Source organism: Lissotriton helveticus, chromosome 1_1 (genome assembly GCF_964261635.1).
Source record: "Lissotriton helveticus chromosome 1_1, aLisHel1.1, whole genome shotgun sequence".
In the NCBI taxonomy this organism is placed as follows: domain Eukaryota; kingdom Metazoa; phylum Chordata; class Amphibia; order Caudata; family Salamandridae; genus Lissotriton; species Lissotriton helveticus.
This window is the reverse complement of record NC_136057.1, coordinates 1,868,293,769-1,868,311,982: the sequence shown is the minus strand read 5'-3', so window position 1 is coordinate 1,868,311,982 and position 18,214 is coordinate 1,868,293,769.

The following is an 18,214-nucleotide window of genomic DNA, read 5'->3' as shown; positions in this document are numbered from 1 at the left end:
AGGAGAACTTTCAAGGATGTGACACCCTTCCTAAGGGACAAAGGGGTACCTTACTCATGGGGGTACCCCTTTCGCATCATTTTCAAGTGGAATGGCAAGCTGCAACAACTGCGATCCCTTCAGGAGACCTGTGCTCTACTGGGCATTGAGGCTCGGAGACGTGAACCATCTCCTCCCTCGACCCAGAGATCACCGAGAGACGGTTGGCAGACTGTACACCGCTGTCGTTCTCCTAAAACTGTCCTGAAACCTGATTCTCTGGCATCATCCCAGGAACGAGAAGTTGCCCTGGAGGAGGTGAAGCGCGACACCTCCACCACGGAGTGATCATGCGGAAGCACCAGGGGTGTGAGTAGCATGTGGTCTTAGCTGGCTGGGGAGGGGGGGGCGGGGTAGCCCGGATTCCACGTGGACCCTACATTCGTCTTGTTTCTTCCAGGTGTTTGCGAACACGGACGGCAGGCACTGGACAATGGGGAAGGGCTGGGGCAACACTGTTGGGGTTAGGGAGGGAGTAGGGGTTGGGGTGTTGGGGTTAGGGTGGGGGAGGGGGGCTGGTTTGGGAGGGGGATGGGGTGGGGTGGAGGGACAGGGGTTGGACGGGGAAGGGAGGTGGGGAGGGTGGAACCGGTGTGCTGTCTGGGGGGGTGGGTGGTGTTGGGGATGCCATGGAGCTTTTGCCTCGTAGCGACCCTTGAATGCACAGCTCACTCCCTTTTCCCTCACGGTGGGTCCCTGTAGGTCAGAGCCTGATCCAGGTCTCTTCTCATGACCCAAGTCTTATCACTTAACGTTAAGGGGTTGAATAAACCCATCAAGAGGCAAGCGATTCTGAGCTATCTAGAGAGCTCAGGGCCTCTATCTGTTTATTACAGGAGACACACTTACTATCCAAGGACTGGCACAGAATGAGGTCCCGTGCCTTCCCGCAGCAGCTCTATTCCTCCATGCCAGATAAGAGAGGGGGGTGGCCATACTCCTAGCACGTCACTTTCGGGGGAGGGTTGGAGACAAGGTGGCGGAAGTGAAAGGAAGGCTTTTGGCGTACACATTTTGGGTGGGGGACACTTCTGTGGTTATAGGTTCTATTTATGCCCCTAACTCTGGACAGGAGCCATTTCTCATTGATTCTATTTCCGATACCCTCCGTCATCAAGACAGGCAGGTCTTATTGGGAGGGGACATTAATATAGTTATGGACCCAGATAAGGACAGATCGGGTAATAGGCACGGGGCTACAGGGGCTCTTTCCAAGGGTGGGGTGGACTGGTTCCGCGATAGAGGAATGGTGGATATCTGGAGGGTAGCCCATCCCCATAGCACGCAATACTCCTTTTGTTCCCACATCCATCATACCTATGCTCGCCTTGATCACTTCATAGGGTCTTCTGAGCTCAATGACCTGGTTCGCTCGGTTGACATTATCCCTGCAGCTCTGTCGGACCATGATGCAATACAGTTGACTATAGACTGGCGTTCCGCGAGCCAAAGGAGAGGGAAGTGGCGTCTACAGGAATCTCTACTGCAGCGGCCGGACACCTGCCGGCAAGTGCAAAAATGTTTGATGGACTACTTGGCCTCTAACGATACGGAGGACACACCACTGACTACTTTATGGGGGGCCCTTAAGGCAGTGGTAAGAGGCGAGCTTATCATGATTTCCGCAGCAGACAACCACGTGCGTACGGAAAAGAAGGAGGAGTTGACGGCTAAGGTGCTGGAACTTGAGCGTGTTCATAGCAGGACTGGGGCCCCGCGTATGTGGCAACAACTCAAAGCAGCCAGAGCTCAGTTGGCCAGTCTGGATCTAGACCGGGCGGAGTATGCCACCCTCCGGCTTAAACACTCCTACTATATAGGCAGTGACAAGACAGGGAAGCTCCTGGCCAGCAACCTCAGGGCACGTACAGAGCGCCCCAGGATTGCGGCCGTCCATACCTCGGATGGGGTTAGGGTGGAAAGCGACGAGCAGATTGCAGACGCCTTCCGGGCTTTCTATGCTTCCCTGTACAGCAGGAAGTCCACCGTGGATGGAGCAGGGGAGGGATACATTGGTCGAGAAGCAACTACGGCTCTCAACGCCTCCGGGGCTGCGGCGCTGGATGCTCCTATTAGGGTTGAGGAGGTGAATAGCGCGATAGCGCACCTCAAACCGTTGAAATCTTCGGCCCGGATGGGTTTTCCGTGGGCTTTTATAAGATTTTTTGCCAAACTTTGGCGCCCGTTCTGAAGCGCTTGTTCAATTCTTTTCAGGGCACAGGGTCGATCCCGGCAAAAATGTTGGAAGCTGACGTCGTTCTTCCCAAACCCGGGAAGGATCCCACCCAGTGCGCGGCATATAAGCCGATCTCCCTCCTTAATCTCGATTTGAAATTATTCACAGGAGTTTTAGCAGCAAGGTTAGGCCCGCACCTTCCAGGCATAATCGAGCCCGACCAGTCGGGCTTTATTCCCAACAGGCAAAGCAGTGACAACACTAAGAGAATCATGCATTTAATAGATGCCCTGGATGCCCTGTTGCTTTCGATCGATGCCGAGAAAGCATTTGATCGGGTGGAATGGGGGTTCCTGGATAAAACACTAGCCCATTTCGGAGTAGGGGAACACTTCTGGGCATGGGTGGCAAGTTGCTACGACACGTCCAGGGCAACGATACGGGTAAACGGGTTGTGCTCCAAACCTTTTGATATTCAGCGGGGCACAAGACAGGGGTGTCTCCTTTCCTCCCTGCTCTTTGCCCTATAAGTCGAGCCCTTAGCGCAGCGTATCCGTGACAACACCCAGATATCCGGTATCCCCTTCGGGGGGGGAGTAGCACACCATCAGTCTTTACACCGATGACATTTTGGCGACGCTCACTTCTCCCTGACGGTCTGTTCCTGCTTTCCTGGGAGAGCTTGAAGAATTTGGCACGGTATCGGGCTTTAAAGTTAATGTTGGGAAATCTATGCTTTTGCCCCGGGGCCTTCACAAGGGTGCCCCGGCGGATGCTTTCCATGAGATGGGGGGATTGAGGATCCTGGGCGAATTCCCATACCTGGGGAGCACGTTAACCCCGTCTACTAGCTCCACACTCACCCGCAACTATACTACCCTTACCTGTCAGGTTACTGCTGCTTTGCAGCGATGGAAAACATACCCTTCGTCGCTGTTGGGCAGAGTGGCTGCAGTAAAAATGTCCATATTGCCTAAAATCCTGTATGTTTTTCAGACGATACCATTAACACCCCCCTGCACTACATCCGTATGTTACAGTCTGAGATTCAACACTTTATATGGGACGGGAGGCGGCTGAGGCTCCATCGTGACTTGGCCTCTCGCCCCCCAGATGAGGGCGGTCTAGGGATTCCCCATCTTATGACATACTACAAAGCTGCCCAGCTCCGCTACCTAGTAGAATAGAGCAGACCAGAATCTGAAAAACAGTGGCTATTCCAGGATAGGGCTATGGCCCGCCTCTCCTTGTGGAAGGTTCCTTTCTTGAAACCAACAGACCGTCCCTCGTATATGCAGTGATCTCCTATTACCCGATCAGTGATGAGGGTGTGGGACTCGGTCGCCATGCACAGAAATCTCACGTCCTTCTCCTCGCCTCTTATTCCTCCTTTTGACAACCCTGAATTTCCTCCGGGCATTGATGCCCGAGCTTTCCCTCAGTGGCGTGAATCGCCCTGCAGGTCAGCGGGTCACCTTTTTGATCTTCAGGGTTTCCTCTCCTATTCAGATTTGTCTGACTGGTATGGAATTAAAGCCCCCAACGATTTCAATATTTTCAGCTTCGCCACTGGCTGCTCCATCCCGAGGTGCGTACCGGGGTTAGCCGTAAACGTACAACCTTTGAGAGATGGCTCCTCTCCAAGCACTCAGATCATAAAATGATCTCTGAACGGTACCCTATGCTGCTCCCTCCAAGGCTGCAGGAGAAGTCAGCGTGTCAGTGCCGTTGGGAAGCAGAACTAGGCCGTAGTCTTTCGATACGGGAATGGCAATACATTTATTACAGGGCTCACTGCACGGAATGTAGGGAGTAGAGAACCGGCAGTCAAGGTGGCCACCTATTGGCATTTGACGCCGGCTCATCTGCATCAAATTAACCCGGGCCGTAGTGCTGAGTGTTGAAGGGGATGTGGGGAAACAGGTACCTTGACTCACCTACTTTTGGAGTGTGGGGAGGTGCGTGGTTCTGGGATGAAGTTCTTAGAGATGTTGACACCTTTTTTTAAACAGAGATTCCTCGCTTCCCTGCCTACACCCTATTAGGACTACCTAATGCACTCACCTTTCCACTTAAATCTATACGAGGGAAACAAATGGGGATAGCCTTAGGTGTAGCTGTACATCATATCTTAGCTCTCTGGGGCTCCAGGACTTGGCCCTCGCATACGACGTGGCTGCATAAATTATGGAACGTCATTGGCATGGAGCGTCTGCAAGCCCCCCTCACAGCCTCAACAGCATCCTTCCAGGAGGTGTGGCGATCGATCATCTCGCTGCTGGCACAAGAGTTCAACGAAGTGACTTGCCCTAAGTATTTGCGATTGCTTAGACTTACAGAGGCTCCGACTACTGTGGAAGGGTCACAGATTGGGTAACCTAATGGTATTTCATTGGCGCATGGCACACCGGTTCCGGGTTCCGGGTTCCAGGGTGGGGGTGGGGGGTCGTTGGGCTAGGGAGGCAGGCTGAAAGGGGTGTTTGGGAAGGTACGGCTCAGGGTAAGACATATTTATTGTTGGCTACAGCACCACTGGCATGCAGAGACCGAGGGCAGAGACTCCTCTTCTGTCCTGGGCGTTTGCTGGTGGGATATCGAATACACACGCTGGGGCTCTCTGTTATGGTTTTTTAATATGCGTATTAGATCTTGGTGGAGGGTGGTGGGCGTCTTTCCCTGCTGTGATGTACCGCTGTTTGCTTGAATTACTACAAAATTAATAAAATAAAGATTTTTTTTTTTAAAACAAAGTCAAAGCACCAGCACTGACCCTTTTACAAAACAACAATCCAAGAATACTCAAAACCAGCCTCTCCGTTACCTCCAACACATTTCACACAATGAATTTATGGACCTGGTCAAGGCAAACAGGCCTGCCGCCAACCCTCCTGACCCCTGTCCACTGCAAACCTTCAAGACAATTCTTGTAACAACATCTGCTGCCACTCCAGTAAGAAGAATCATCAACAACTCCTTAACTACTGGAATATTTTCAGAAGAACTCAAAAAGTCATACATATACCCATTACTGAAAAAAACAAAATTGCACCTGCTGAACCCTGACAACTACAGACCGATTACAAATGAACCTTTCCTGGGCAAACTGATAGAAAGAGCAGCATTCACCCAGATGTCACAATTCATTGAAGATAATGCCATACTTTCAGAATTTCAAAAGGGGTTCCGTTCAGAAAGAGGCACAGAATCTGCCCTCCTTGCCATCTGGTAGGACCTGAAGAACACAATTGACCACAACGGGTTGCTGCTCTACTTCTCTTGGACCTCTTGGCTGCCTTTGACACATTCTGATACAAAGACTCTATAAAGCCAGCATAGAGGGGACTGCTCTAGACTGGATCACATTCTACCTTCTCAACAGAACTAATGTCATCCATACCCCACCTTTCTCATCCAAACCATAATACACAAAAGCAGGGGTACCTCAAGGCTCTATCATCTCGCCCATGATTTTCAACATCTACATGAAGCCATCACTGGCACTGATCAATCAATTTCACCTCATGTGCTATAACTATGCAGATGACATTCAAATACTCCTTCAACTGGAATGCCACAAAGACATTGGAAACTCACCAATTTTCAGTTGTCTCAGAGTCAATGAATGACATGAAGCCATCTTAAGTTGAATGCTTCCACAACGGAAATACTCACGTGTGGTGATTGGAAACTTATGACCCGCTCACCGCCTGGACTTTTGATCCGAGAAGACTTTCGACAGTATTGAAGGAAGTAATAAATCTCGGAATGACCATGGACTCCAAGCTATCAATGAATGCCCATGTGGACAAACTAGCAAGATTAAGCTTTGTTACTATAATAATTCTGTGAGAAATCTTCCCACATTTGGGATTTCCACACAAGAGCCAGGCTACCCTCTCTCTTGTTCTGTCCAAAGTCGATTACGCCAATAGACTCTACCATGGATCACCGTTAACAACCATGAAAATATTACATACTAATTCAAAACCTGGCTTCTTGACTACTCTTTCATATAAAACCGCTATACCACATGTCCCCTGGCTTGAAAGCCCTGTATTGGTTACAGGTTGCCAGAAGATCCACATTCAAGCTGCTTTGTATCACCCACAAAGCGGTACATGGAACAGGACCACTCTTCATCAGGAATAAAATCACCAAACAAATCCAAGGATAGGATAGGATTGGATAGGATAAGAGTTTATGAAGCGCTCGATTGCCATGGCGTCTTGGCGCTGATGTGTGAGAGGAGTCCAGAGATTGATTAATTGGCAGTTTAAGTGACAAAAAGAAGCTTCTTCAGGTTCTTCCTGAACAGCTTCCTATTAGCTTGAAATCTCAAGTCCAGAGGTAATCTATTCCATAGGTGGGCTGCCCCATTGGATAGTGTCCTGCCTCCCCATCTGGCCCGCTTGACCCAAGATGTCTTAAGCAGACCTAGATTAGTCGATCTTAGAAGGCGTGTGGGGGTATAAGGCGGAAATAATTTAGAAATCTCGTCTGCACCACCTCCATACAGCGCCTTATGAACCAAACACAAGGCCTTAAACTCCACACGCTGCTGTACTGGAAGCCAATGCCGTGATTTAATACCCACCGATGTTGAGCAGCCCCTAGGTATGCCCAAGAGCAGCCTTGCTGCTGCATTCTGGAGAGATTGGAGCTTTCCCATCTGAGCTTTATCTATGCCCAGAAAAAGGGCATTATAGTAATCTAATTTAGATAGAAAAAGACTCGCCATTACTGTCTTCTGAAGCTCACGTGAGATAAATGGAAAAATCTTTCTTAGTGTTTTTAAAAGAAAGAAGCAAGAAGAGGTCAGGCTATTGACCTGGGCACAGAAATTTAGCTTGTCATCAAAGATGACCCCCAGGTTCCTAACCTTAGAGACGGGAACTGGACACTTCCCTGCCTCAGTTGGCCACCATGAATCATTCCATACAGGAGGTCCCCCTTCAAATTCCATCACCTCCGTTTTATCTGTATTGATCTTCAAAAAATTGTGGTTCATCCAGGTAATGATCTCAGATAGGCAAGCATGGAATTTTGCGGCTGTGTCCTCAGGCTGCTTGCGGATGGAAATAACAAGCTGTGAGTCATCCACGTAGGATACCAACGCATAGCCGTACCTTCTGATGAGCCTTGCTAACGGGGTGACATAAATATTAAAGAGTGTGGGGGATAAAGCAGATCCCTGCGGAACCCCGCATGGAAGATAAAAGCTCTTAGATACCAGTCCATCCCAGACCAATTTTTGTTCCCTATCCTCTAAAAATGAGAAGAGCAGGGCAAGGGCGGTATCCTCAACCCCTAGATCCTTCAGCCGCTGCACCAACACCATGTGATTCACGGTGTCAAATGCTGCTGATAGGTCCAGGAAAATAAGGACCGCCCTGCCCCCCTCATCGACAACCCTCCGTATATCCTCAGATGCAACGATCAAGGCCGATTCGGTAGAGTGACAGGCCCGAAAGCCATGTTGTGTCGGGTCTAGTAAGTTATGAAAATTTAGATAGTCACTCAACACCTTGATCATTGATTTTTCAATGACCTTCGCTACCATAGGCAGTCCCGCAATCGGACGATAGTTCTTTAGCACTAGAGGATCAAGGTTGTTTTTTTTTAACAAGGGTCTGATAACCACTTGTTTCCATAGTGCAGGATATGATCCAGTCTCCAACACTTGATTGATGAGAGGCGTCAGCCTCTCACAGATCTTCTTAGAAGCCAGATGCATAATAGCAGGGGGGCATGGGTCCCTAGGAGAACCAGATTTTATAGAAAGGAAAGGACTAAATTCTGCACCTCCTCATTTGTCATTTGTGGAAAACAGGATAGCCTGCATTGCATAGGTGGAAATCCTCCTCTAGATATCCATTGGCGTCACCGGATCACTGCATATTTAAAAGATCATCATGTATTACTTGGACCTTATTTTGAAAAAATAAGGCCAAGTTATTGCATATCTCCTGATCTTCCTTAAAAGCGGTTTCCAGCTGTGGTTTTGCCAATAGGTTAACTACTCTAAAAAGCTCCTTATTAGATTTAGCCGCATCTCTAATTTTGGTGGTGAAATATTGCTCTTTAGCCACAGTTATTGCAGTCTAATATCGCTGCAGTGCTTGATTATAGGTTACTTTCCTGCTCTCACTATAGTTGAGCCTCCACAGACTTTCTGCTCTCCTGCATTCCACTTTTAGAACTTTAAGCTGGGGGCTATACCAAGCGGAAGATATCCTAGGTCTTCTTACAGTTAGCACTTTCTCTGGGGCTACCTGCCTGCCGCCACCTCAATCCACTCCTTAAACTTGAGTACAGCAGCATTATTGTCCAGAGACGGCACTTCAGGGCCGACATCCAGGGCCGCCACAAAATCTCTGCCCTGAACCTTATTCCAGCCCCGGACCCTCATTTTGCCAGGTTTAGTGATGGGTTCTCGAATGGTCTGCGCGGTTCTGATAGTGAAATGTACAGCCCTATGGTCCGTTCATGCCAAGGTAGTTATGTCCTCCATCTCAATGTCAGGCTTGTTTGTGAAGATGCCGTCTAAGGTATGGCCAGCTTTATGGGTCGGTCCGGTCACTCGTTGTCCAAAACCAAAGGCCTCCAAAATGTCTAGCAATTTAGCAGACTCTGGGTTGTTTAGCAACTATAAGTGATAGTTAAAATCACCCAAAATAGTGAGAGGCAGAGAGTCGGTGCAGGACTCCAACAATGTTTGCAAGGCTTGGGTGAAAGCTAGCCTTACCCCTGGCAGGCGATAAAGAAGGATGTCCTGAAATAAAGTAAAATGATTTAATTTTATGGAGAAGCGTAATGCTTCTGCCGGCAGCATTTATATGGATTCTATCGGTGTCTTCAGGTGTCTCGGTATATGATGGCTATTCCCCCGCCTCTGCCCTTTTCTCTATCCTGCGACAGGATGGCGTATCCCTCAGGGACCGCAACGTTCCAATCGGGAGCAGCAGTGTTATCCGTCCATGTTTCTGTCAGGAAAAGTATATCTGAGGAGGATGTCTGAATCAGTTCCTCTATTTCATATTTATGCTTTCCCATCGAGCGAACATTTAGTAAAGTGCACTTGACATTACATTGAGTTGTCCCTTGTCGATCCTTACACAATCCCCCTCCTTTGGTAGCCTTTCCCTTTCTATCCCCTACTTCCTTATTGTTCCGTTCCACTGATTCGCTCACATCCTGTATCCCTATCTTGTTACTATGGTCAGGCATAATTATGCTGTCTGACAGGGGATGGGAACAGTGGTCGGCATCCTGACCCTCTTGAAAACTCTGAGACATGCTGACACTGCTCCGAAGAGCAAGAAGCTGGGCCTGACTATACTTATAGAACATAATACCACCAGGGTTCCTGGCCCTAGGCACGGGCCAGGTGCGGACGGGCACCGATGGGCTTGCCTTAGGCATGCCTTCGGCGCACCAGCGGTGCGCCCGCTGCGCGCGTCTGCTGTGCGGTCGCCCCAGCGTGTGTTTAAATGGTGTCGGCAAAGAAATGACTAGACCGCCAACCCCAAGTGCAGTGCGGTCCCGTCTAACTTCCGGGTACCGCTGGGGCCGGGCAGGGAGCTCAACAGTGCGAGTCTGGCGGGAAATAAGGGTAGGTAAATGAGGTTTCCAAAGCTAAAGGGCAGGACAGCGTATTTCTAAAAGACTGGTGAAGATAGGCAATTTCAAAAAAAGTTTTACACAGCTAATGTGCAAATCAGCGTTCTTTCTAAAAATTGGTGCAAATAGGCAATTTAAAAACACAGAGCATTAAAACAATCCCAGAAGCACTCACACACACGTAGCGCGGTCGCCCCTGCTCGCTCTTAAATGGTGTCGGCAAAGAAATGACTAGACTGCCAACCCCAAGTGCAGTGCGGTCCCGTCTAACTTCCGAATACCGCTGGGGTCGGGCGGGGAGATCAACAGTGCGAGATCAAGTCTGGTGGGAAATGAGGGTAGGTAAATGAGGTTTCCAAAGTTAAAGTGCAGGACAGCGTATTTCTCAAAGACTGATGAAGATAGGCAATTTTAAATAAAGTTTTACACAGCTAATGTGCAAATCAGTGTTCTTTCTAAAAATTGGTGCAAATCGGCAATTTAAAAACACAGAGCATTAAAACAATTCCAGAAGCACTCACACACACGTAGCGCGGTCGCCCCTGCGCTCTCTTAAATGGTGTCGGCAAAGAAATGACTAGACCGCCAACCCCAAGTGCAGTGCGGTCCCGTCTAACTTCCGAATACCGCTGGGGTCGGGCGGGGAGATCAACAGTGCGAGATCAAGTCTGGCAGGAAATGAGGGTAGGTAAATGAGGTTTCCAAAGCTAAAGTGCAGGACAGCGTATTTCTCAAAGACCAACAAAGGAACCTCCTCTCTAGAGTGGCACCTCACCTAAAAATCCCAAGATACAAGAACGAAACCATGGATGGCACATCCTTTACTGTTCAAGCAGCCAAACTATGGAACTCCTTATCCCCCAACATAAGATCCATGTATAACCACCTTATCTTCAGAAAACTACTCAAGAATTGGCTCTTCCCCACGTAACCACCATACACAAACAGAAATATACAGCATGTCCCTCTGTATATAAGCCTTTATTTGCACTATAGATATGTAACTATTTATGTGTATTGCTTTGTATAAACATGTAAAATAATTATATTTAAAATATATATCAATGTACATATTACTGATAGTTACATTATTGTATGTTTTCAACATGTATATAAGTGACTGCATAAATAAGTATACCATTTATCATAACTATTTATCTACAATTGCTTCACTATTGAATTACAAATATATACACACACTAGTTGAGTTTTGTGAAAAAGCTTAATGTGAATGCATACAATCTAACTTTCACCGAGCACATTAGCAAATGTTCTATTGATTTTTTGGATGTAAAATTAGATGTAACAGGTGAGACACTGGAGACTAAATTGTTCCGGGAAAAAACGGCAAGGATCAGTATACTCAGTGCGAAGAGCTCCCATCCCGTAATCTCATTTACAGTATCCCCTATGGGGAATTACTGCGTGCTAAACGTAATTGAAGTGACATTTGAATCTGAAAAAGAAATCATGTGCAAACGCTTCAATTAGCAGGGGTTTAGCCAGAAAACTATCATAGAAGCTAGCAGGAGAGTGGAAGAGGTTACTAGAAATGAGCCATTACACCCAGTAAGACGAAAGGATGATTCTGAAACCACGAGAATTAATAACAACTTTCTCTGGTCAGGCACATGAGGTGCGCAGAATACTCAACAATCACTGGCATGTGTTATTAACTGAAGATAACATTAAAACAAATCTAAGCAACAATCCGCAGATTAGCTTCAAGAAAATCTGTTCACTGCTTGATGAATTGAGCCACAATTGTATAACAGGATCTGAAAAGGCGAGCAACAGTGGCTGCCCGCCGTGCCCGGGATTTCGATGTTGCAAAAACTGTAAAGCTTGTAGCAACAGTAGTGATTGCGTTAAGCTTGCAATACCTAACTCTAACAGAGAATGTGTGATTAAGAAACCCCTAACATGTAATACATGTACTGCGAATATGCTCATATCTGCCTCTGTAATAAGCTATATATAGGGAGCACGATACATTGTCCGAAAAAGAGAGTGTTAGAGCATGTTCGTGCTATTAGACACAACAATAGAAATTATCCTGTAGCATGTCACTTTTATGAGTGCCATTTCCAAGATGAGAAATTGCTGAGAATGGTTGTAATCGATGCAGTATTAACTAATGTTAGGGTTGGCAACCGTGAACTCTCATTACACAAACTGGAATCAAGGTATATTATTGATTTTGAGACCTTGGTACCAAACTGTTTAAATTCTAGTGAAGAACTTGCTATCCATTTGAATACTTGAAATAATTGATAAATGTAATAAGTAGTGCAGAATTCTATTTGGCAGTTTTTAATTGATTTTAACATTGATAGTTTCTATTTTTCGTAGGTGTGGGCACTTTTTCCTTCTACTGTGGCAGCAATGTATGTAGATTTTTCTTCTAAATGTTGGTTTCATGAACTTGTGGGGTCGGCATAGTTGACATTTCAGTACATTTTCATTCTTTACGCCCACTGGGGCAAGATGTAGGTTAAATCTGACTTAATATGTGCAATTTGTAATATGAACGAATGCCTTGTACAAACTAGATCAGTGCATAGGCAGTTTGCCCACTGGGGCTGGACACTTTCTAAAAGGTCACATGGATTTATACCAAAGTTATTGTCATGTTACTGATAGAGATCGCAGGTCACCCGGCCAATATTTTCACCATACACGTACCAGGCCCATATTTTTCCAATTTGTCATATACATTAATCGGGTGACCTAACACGCTACTACCAGCAACCCTGGTTCCTTCCTATTTATTTCTATTGTACCTGACTTACCAATCCACTGTTACAGGTACCTAAGATCCACAATGGATCAGGGAGCTAGCTGTAAAGAAAGGCAGGCAAAATACAAAACCCAACTTATTTCTATTTCGCATTAAATGATCACAGACAACTGGGAAGTTTTAAAAGTTTATCTAGAAATCAGGTTCGGAAATTAGCAAACTTACAGTTAGAAGGCAATCAATAATCAAGATAACGAAAAGAACATAGCCATAGAGGAACAGTGTCAGGGCAACCATTTATGAGTCTACAAGAAAGTTATAACAATGCGGTCTACTAAATAGATTTTAGAACTTGAATCACGAACTAGACTCTACAGGTTTGGGAAAAATACTGCAAGGTATGGATTGGAAATCCTATACATCTATAGGAGGGGGGAAAAATTGGAACACGCTATATTTCTAGTATCTCAATGCAAAATCAGATTTCAGGAGGATTTATATACCACAGTTATGTTTCATAAACAGAATGGAAAGAATGTGTTCTAAAAGGTAGGGGAACATAGGAACATGCTAAGGAAAATATACTGAATGACTTTTATAATAGGTTTGCGGAAAGCATGGAAATTAACATATGCAAAGGAATGTCTTTATTTAAGCATAGACAGAAAAATAGAAGGTGCAGTGAAGAGTTTTCGCACTATATTTACCTAGAAAGGTGTGCAGACCAACCCTGGCCAAGGATCAGTCAAGGACAGGAAATACCCCAAGGAAGAACAGTCATCTATGGGACAGCAGGTGCAGATTGGACACCCCAGGACAGGACAGGAAAACCAGATTAGGATCAGGACAGGACCACCAAGGCACGACCAGCACCCGCAGTTCGGAAGCAACGCCTGCGCTCCACCCTCTCTGCAGCTATCAGTCAAAACCCCGATTGGGTTAGCGAACTCCCCAGCAAAGTGCTCCGCCAGCACTTAAGGTTTAGTAAAACCTTTCAAATCTATGGTCAAATTCGGACAGAGTGCTCCGCAGCGCTCTGTATTCAGTCACCTATTGAGTGCGTTGGGTCAGTGACAGGTCAGCTATTCAGACAAGTCGGACAATCTCTCTAGCTGAACCTAGGCTAGATATACTGTTTTCGGGTCAGTGTACCACCCCCCAATGTTGCAAAGTGTCAGAATCCCCAATTTCGATTGGTCCCCACATAGGATAGGTTAACACACCAACCAGAACAGACTTCTTCAAGCTTAGTTTTGCATCTTATGGTACCGCCTAGCAGATTTGGGGTTCCCATGACATATTCTACCGAATACAATAGGATTTATACAAATGTAAAAAATGCAGAACATTTTCGTTTCTCTTGCTGGGTGAAGGTGCATCTTCCCAGGCACGTCTTGGCAAGGACCTTCAGTTGGCACTCGGTCAATGCCATCAGCAGCATACTGGACATGCGCACTAGGGACCTTCAAGATGGTTCACGTCTCATTCAGACCCCCCCATATCGCGGTACATGAAAAGTAAGCGAAAACAAATTAATACATAGAATATAAATGAATGTACCATATACTATGAGTAGTTACTTTATATTTCTTATTATAAAAATATACTATGCCATTATGGATTAGTGCAACAGACATTAACACGAGAGCATCTGCGCAAGCTTCACCATGTGAGTATTTCAAACAGCCATATTAGCGGCAAATACGCATGCGCACATTTTCCCACCACAACTGCGACTACGTCACGTCACGTGAGTGTGACTAACGCATGCGCAGTAGTAAATTCCCAAGCGACGGCCATTTTTAAAACAAGGATTAATCGTATTAGTAAAACACATAGGCAAGCATCACTAAGATACATGTATACCCAAAAATAAGAGAAATTAGTAAGACATACAATTTGGATTACAGAGTTATACATAAATCGAGGTTCTTGATCTCAGCAAGTCGCGTAATGTGCGAAATCTTGCTTCATCAATCCCCTCTTTGATGATATTTACTATCATCACAACTTAATGGAACCAGATGCCAACTTTTCTCACACTTTGTGCAGTTCGATTTCTTCCAACATCCTATTCAATTTCTCTTTCACATCTTTATTAGGGTGAGAATTTTTCACCCTTTTGTAAATTTGATTATTCAAGTCTTCCAATTCTAGTTCATCCACACTCCGTTGCACACCTCTCTTATTCACAGCGTATTTCTTTGTGTGTTTGCGACATTTGCAGCAAACAAATATGAGAAAATTGATGAAACCTATCACTCCAATTGGCATCAGTACCTTGAACAATAAACCTTTACCTAAATTAGCAAACCAATGACCTACATTAGAGAGACCATCGACAAGTCTCTTCCAGGCACTGTCAACCTCTAGTGGTTTGAGTTCCCTTTCCAAATTAGTAATGTTTTTCACATATCTTTTGATCTGTACACTTTTATCCGGTATGTAAGTGCAACAATGTTGCGCCCTCAGCATCCGGCAGACTCCGCCCTCTTTTGCTAATAAGGTGTCCAGCGCAAGTCTGTTCTGCAAAACCATTTATCTGATCGCAACCATTTCGGTATTGACCAGCAGGAATCCATGAGCTGTGTCAGTAGACAACACATCCACTATTGTGGATAATTTGCAAATTCTGTGTGTGTTCAGAACCACTCCCACTCCAGGTATCAGTGCACTAAAAATACTACCCATTATTTCACCTACGCTTTCTCTTTTACTACGCACTAAGCCATTAGTGTTGTCATTGCTTCCAGCAATTTCTTTCACATGGTATATTTTCGGGAAAACAGTGCCAAAGTAGCAGCTTCCATACCAGTGATCCGGCAATTTGAAATAAGCCTTGTTTCCACATATATAATAAATTCCGGGAAACACAGGTTCTGACCCATTTTTGAAACCCCAACCTCCAATTACCTTATAATTGTGCTCACATTGACTGGAACCAATGAAAATGTTATTATAATAACTAGTCTTCTCGCGATGAAGACACAGTTTCCCTTTCCTTTCGAAATCCAGCAACAAAGCAGGACCACTCCCACCATTTGAGGTGCTTTCCATGGTTTCAGCCCATTTAGGAGTTTTCTGTCTCTTATCATTTGCCTTTCTTTGGAAACTCTCCCTTCTTTTCTCTGCCATGTTTAAAAACATTTTTTCTTGTTCATGTAATGAACAGGTCAAGTTATCTCTGTGTGCTTCATTTAAGTCTATAGTACCTATTGTCAGGAAGTATTCTCCCATATAACGTGTAACGTCACTTTTAGTATGTACAGGATTTAGATTTCCACGTATGGGCAGTTCAGAAAATATCACGTCTGAGTTAGAATAATAGTACTGTAACGGTCCTCTTTTGTAAAATAAACTAGCTAAAATGCTACAGGAAATTCCATAGGTCAAAGGTAGGTGATGGTAAGTCACGCCTTCAGCTACAGAAGTAGGTAGCTTCATGCAGACATAGCAGTCTTCTATTTCCATAGTTTCTACATAGTGCACTAAAAGATTTGCGAAAACATTTAACTGTGTCTGGTTTTTAACTCCATGATAATGTAGTCCTTCCTCATCTGATGCTTCTAAGTCTCGTTTTATTTGTCTGAGTGCTTTTTCACGTCTTTCTACACTTCGTGTTGTCAGTTTTTCAGTGTCAGAGGTCACAGTCTGAGTAGGGTCAATATTAGTATTCTTGCTCACCATATATGGAATGAAAACTGTTAGTCCTATCCAAATTACTAACACTATAGCTATGCTACATATACATACTCTGCAGCATGTTTTGCAACAACTGCGTCTAGGCCTTCCATTCACATTTGAATCAGACATTTTCGTTCAGAAGAAGATTTCTCAACCCCTCTTTGTAACTCTGCACAGGTAGCTTACCCTGCATAACTTCAGGTTGGTTCGTCTTCCTCGGCAGAATAATCAGCTGTCTGTTCTTCATCACTTTCGTCAGTAATATCAAGATCTTCGAATTCTTCTAACACTAGATATGTCCATTCAGGATCTTGGTATTTTTCGTTCAGTCTTTTTATTCGTTCACTCCGTCTTTTGGAGCTTTCTCCAGCTTGATCGGTAATACGGGGACTTTTCCTTCTTTCTGCAAGTTTTTCTTCTACTGTTTTTATTCTCAGTCTCAGTTTCTTAATATATCCTGGTTCAATATTTTTCTTTTTCTTGAGTCTTTTAGCTGGCACTGTGATTTGGCTTTCTTCTAATATTCTTTTATTTTCGTTTGTTTGTGGCACTTCTGTCTCTGTCTCTTCCCTTCCTGTCTGACTAGTTCCAGGTCTTGTATCTATTTCTTCTGCCTGGTTACTAAGCTGGCCTGGTTCAGGGGAATTTTTGTTTTGGCTTTCGAATGTCTCTATTTCTGAGTCCTGAACACGTTCTTCTATTTCTATCTGATCCTGTTCAAGCACTTCGATCCCTTGATTTTCTTCTGCTCAAACTTTTGTACTAGTTATAGTCTGTCCCTTTTCAGTTTCAGGAGTTTGTGGAGGTGTGTCAATCACCTGTTCTGTCCCTGTCTGACCTTCCTCTTCTTCCTCAGATTTGACGTGAATCTCAATGATCTGAGGGTCTTCGCCTGTGTCTATCTCTTCCGCTCTATTCCACTCTCTATCTTTGTAGGTTCGCTCTCTTGTTCTGATTGGGTCTTCGGTCAGGTCGATTATGGGTATCCAATCATCTTGGCTGGTGCTCGGTTGTTCGTCATCAGCTACTTCAGGACCAACGTCTGCAGACCCCTCAGCTGGACAACCTTCAGCGCCTTTTTTCTCGTCTGGAATCACCTTCTGTGTATGGCTGGCATGGATCCACTTGGGCACGCCTGCACACTTCACTGCTGTCGTGGTCACCAGTATTATTTGGCGTTTTTCTCCCCACCTCGGTGCAAGGCAACTCGAACGAGTATGTTTCTTTATTCTGACCCAATCGCCAGGGACCAATTTGTGGACTGGAGTCGTTGGATTGGCGACGGCGTCTTCTCCAATCTGGCGAGAGATAGAACGCACTTGGTCACCCAGTTGCTTGCAGTACTCAAGTACCAAATCATCAGAAATGTTTAACAGTTTGTATCCTGGTACCCATGCTTGTCTCATCACTCTTCCCATCAGGATTTCATGGGGGCTCAGGCCTGTTTTTCAGTCTGGAATACTTCTGAGTCCCATCAGAACAAGAGGCAAGGCATTTATCCAGTTCATGCCAGTAGAATCACACATTTTTGCTAATCTCGATTTTATAGTGCCGTTTATTTGCTCTACTACTCCAGAAGCCTCTGGACGATAAGCACAGTGCAGTTTTTGGGTGATCTGGAATGCTTTACAGAGCTGATCGATTATCTCATTCTGAAAATGTTTGCCTCTATCTGATTCAATTGTGACTGGAACCCCGAACCTAGGTATCAATTCCCGTAGTAACAATTTGGCTACTGTTATGGCGTCACTCTGTTTGGTAGGGTAGGCTTCCACCCATTTTGAAAACAGGCAGACAATGACAAGGACATATCTTTTTCCCTCACAACAAGGCATGGTGATGAAGTCAATCTGTATTCTCACAAAGGGACCCCCTGATTTTCCAATTTCCCCCAGTTCAACTACTGTTCTTTTGCCAGCGTTGAACTGCTGACATGCCAAGCACCTTTGGCAGAG